The sequence below is a fragment of the Triplophysa rosa genome, linkage group LG4 (assembly GCF_024868665.1).
Source record: "Triplophysa rosa linkage group LG4, Trosa_1v2, whole genome shotgun sequence".
Taxonomy (NCBI): Eukaryota; Metazoa; Chordata; class Actinopteri; order Cypriniformes; family Nemacheilidae; genus Triplophysa; species Triplophysa rosa.
Genome location: NC_079893.1, coordinates 23,794,474 through 23,798,684, shown reverse-complemented (window position 1 = coordinate 23,798,684; position 4,211 = coordinate 23,794,474). Strand labels below are relative to the sequence as shown.

Genomic DNA, 4,211 nt, shown 5'->3' with positions numbered 1-4,211 from the left:
ACAATACAAAACTAACGCCTACACATCAAAAACAATTCAGACAAAGACAGTTTAACATACATAATGTTAATGAAGATCAAAACGTAAAGTATTTCCATACAGCATTTGTCAGTCGCATATATCTGCAAAGACACAGAGAGCTCAGAGCACAGCCTCGGAATGGAGGTGAAAGTTGATGCTCATTACGGTTATTGGGGATACTGAAATGTTAGCTCCGCCCCAACTGGTTGTTGGGTTGGGGTTGGTGGCCATGTGAGGGGGCACTTGTGTTGGAACTGGGGCACTGCTTTGGGCTTTCCGATTCTGCAGATGTTTTGCATTTGTGCACAATGCACATTTACGTGACTGATGCATGCTGGGAAGGGCGGGGTTTTTCTAGCCCCGCCCTTGGTTGCGTTTGTTTATGGATTGTGGTCTGTCTCTGGCTGTGCTCTGGTACTATGAATATGCCCAGTTGAGTCAAATATAGAAGGAACAGCTGAACGCCGAATATAAACAGCTCAATTTATCCCAACCCCCATATTTGAGTATGTTTGAGTAAAAAAATATGAAAATCTATCCACTAACTCAGTTTACTAATGCATTTAAAGACGGCATCATTTATACAAAAAATCTGTCTTTGCAAACAAAGCAAGTTTTCATATAGGCCTACCGTATCTAAAGCAAGATAAAAAAGGCAGTTCTTAATTGCCGCATAGGCCGCCGTTTGTATAAAGAATAACTTATTCAACATTAAAACGAATGAATACGATCCTCAAATGCAATGATATAGACAGTTCGTTCCATACTCATCCCAAACGTACACACAAAATCCACATCTTCTGATTTGTATGCATTAAGAACAAGTTCGTGCAGACAAAGGCGGCGGAATGTGCCCAGGGCGGTATGTCAGCACGCAACACACAGGGGTAGAGTTAACTCGACCAGACTCCCATATACCCCTCCGAGGACACACCTATCCATAGCCTACAACCCTATTTACAACCTTGGAACGTCGACTCTAACAACGGATAAATCACCAGTTTACACCGGAAACATTCATCGTTATACTGATGAAATTGTGAGTACTCGATCTGTCGCATTTTTGCTCGTTATCATTGCTCGCGTATATCGTAACCAATGATTATTATGGCTATAAGCATAGCCTACATGCGCTTCATTGCGTATGCCGGTTATATTTGTGTGTAACCGATTTTGTTTTTATTTCCAATGCAACGGTTTTCTTTTCGCTTATTATATCTTAATTCGTCTGCCATAGGCGGAGGTGTACGTGTTTGTTATTGAAAATCAACCACATTTACGAGGTTCGTAAAAAGAGAACAGCTTTTCCCACAGTGTTGTAAATGGTAGCCTATAGTCTGTTTTCCTTAGGCTTTCGGTCAATGTAGCCTTATATTCAAAACCTTGCCTGATGAAATCTAACTACCATAAAGCATAGCCGTGTACACATTGAAATGTGTTTCAAAGAGCTACTTGAATGTTTTACTTAAACTGCAGCCTGAATATTTTTGTTCAATATTACTCGACCCATAACTAGATTACTTCGTGCTTTGGCGCCTCTCACAATGATGTCACTTAAGATCTGGCCCAATCATTTATCAGAATCAGAAGAGCTTTATTGCCAAGTGTGCTTGCACACACAAGGAATTTTCTTTGGTGTTGGAAGCTTCTAGTACAGACATTTAACACAATGACAATACAATATAATACGATTTACAGTCTAAAAGATTCTAAATTGTGCATATATAAAATAAAGACTATTTTACAGAAAATGGGGGATAATAACATATAAGAGACATTGTACCGGGTAGTATATAGTAGAATAAACATATTAACAGATTGTATGTACACTTGTGCAAATGGATAATTTAGTAAGTAGAGGTAGTGTTATATACATGTATACATAAGATGTAGATATAATAAGGCACAGTAGTGCACACTATAGGAGTAGTGGAAGTGGAATATTGCTCTTAAGGAGCAGTTATCTGTTTAGGAGGGAGATTGCCTGGGGGAAGAAGCTGCTTCTGTGTCTGGAAGTCCTGGTGTTTGGTGCTCTAAAGCGCCGGCCAGAGGGCAGCAGATCAAAGAGTTTGTGTGCTGGGTGTGTGGAGTCAATGATGATTTTTCTTGCCCTGTTTTTCACTCTGGAATCGTACAGGTCCTGAAGTGTGGGCAGAGGAGCACCAATAATTTTCTCAGCACTACGAACTGTCCGTTGTAGTCTTCGTAGGTCTGATTTGGTGGCCGAGCCATACCAAACAGTAATTGAAGTGCACAGAACAGATTCGATGACCACTGAGTAGAACTGGGTCAGTAGCTCCTGTGGTAGGTTGAACTTCCTCAATTGACGGAGGAAGTATAACCTCTGCTGGGCCTTCTTTACAATGGAGTCTATGTGGGACTCCCACTTCAGGTCCTGAGAGATGGTGGAGCCCAGGAACCTGAATGACTCCACAGTATCCACAGTGCTGTCCAGGATGGTGAGGGGAGGAAGTGATGGAGGGTTCCTTCTGAAATCCACTATCATCTCCACTGTCTTGAATGCATTCAGCTCTAGGTTGTTTTGACTACACCAGGCAGCCAGCTGAGCAACCTCCTTTCTGTAGGCAGATTCATCACCGTCTTGAATAAGGCCAATGACTGTGGTGTCATCTGCAAACTTCAGGAGTTTGACAGAAGGGTCTGTAGAGGTGCATTCGTTTGTGTAGAGTGAATATAGCAGTGGAGAAAGAACACATCCTTGAGGAGCTCCGGTGCTGATGGTACATGTGCTGGATTTAAATTTTCCCAACCTCACTAGCTGCTGCCTGTTCGACAGGAAGTTAATAATCCACTGACAGGTAGAGGTTGGCACAGAGAGCTGGGTAAGCTTGGGCAGGAGGAGGTCTGGGATTATGGTGTTGAAGGCCGAGCTGAAGTCTACAAACAGGATCCTGACGTAAGTCCCTGGTCTGTCTAGGTGTTGTAGGATGTAATGCAGTCCCATGTTTACTGCATCGTCCACAGACCTGTTTGCTCGGTAAGCAAACTGGAGGGGATCAAGAAGTGGTCTGGTGATGTCCTTCAGGTGGGCCAGTACAAGTCTCTCAAATGACTTCATGACCACAGATGTTAAAGCAACAGGCCTGTAGTCATTAAGTCCAGATATTTTGGGTTTCTTCTGTACAGGGATGATGGTGGAGCGTTTGAAGCATGAAGGGACTTCACACTGCTCCAAAGATCTGTTAAAAATATTAGTGAAGATGGGCGACAGCTGCTCCGCACAGACTTTCAGGCAGGAGGGTGAGACATTGTCTGGGCCTGGTGCTTTTCTGATCTTTTGTTTGCGGAAAAGCTGGCAAACATCCTCTTCGCAGATCTTAAGTGCAGGTTGAATGTCAAGAGGAGGTGTTAATGGTATAGCAGAGATAGGGTCAGGGCGGGTGTGAAGGGTGAGACTCTGCATTTCAAAACGACAATAGAAGTCGTTCAGGTCGTCAGCCAGTCGTTGATTACCCATAGACTGAGGGGATGATGGCTTGTAGTTGGTAATGTCTTTCAGGCCTTTCCACACTGATGCAGGGTCGTTGGCTGAAAACTGGTTCTTCAGCTTTTCAGAGTAGCTTCTCTTAGCTGCTCTTATCTCCTTTGTCAGTGTGTTTTTGGCCTGATTATACAAGACTTTGTCCCCACTTCTGTAAGCATCTTCTTTGGCCTGACGAAGCTGTCTCAGTTTCATTGTAAACCATGGTTTGTCATTGTTGTATGTTAAGCGAGTCCTGGTGGGAATACACATGTCCTCACAGAAGCTGATGTAGGATGTCACTGTGTCAGTTAACTCATCCAGATCAGTGGCTGCAGCTTCAAAGACACTCCAATCCGTGCAGTCGAAACAGGCTTGTAAGGCCCGCTCTGTTTCGCTGCTCCATCTCTTTGCTGTTCTTGCTACAGGCTTGGCAGATTTAAGCTTCTGTCTGTAGGTCGGAAGAAGATGAACCAGGCAATGATCAGAGAGACCCAGAGCTGCTCTGGGAACAGAGTGGTATGCATCCCGTATTGTGGTGTAACAGTGATCCAGAATGTTGCTGTCTCTGGTGGGGCATGTGATATGCTGCCTGTATTTTGGCAGCTCACGGGAGAGGTTTGCTCTGTTAAAGTCCCCAATAATAATAATAAGAGAATCCGGGTGTTGCTGCTCCGTGTCAGTGATGTAATCCGCCAGCTGTTGCAGC

General features: G+C 43.9%; 1 protein-coding gene across 1 annotated transcript in view; it reads left to right on the top strand.

Annotated features, from left to right (window-relative positions):
• The first annotated feature begins 859 nt into the window (after window positions 1-859).
• LOC130553692 (formin-J-like) overlaps window positions 860-4,211 on the top strand; it is a 12,445-nt gene continuing 9,093 nt past the window's right edge. Inside the window, exon 1 of the mRNA XM_057332812.1 lies at window positions 860-1,060. The gene's annotated coding sequence lies outside the window, so the exon portion shown is untranslated. The remainder of the gene's footprint in view (window positions 1,061-4,211) is intronic.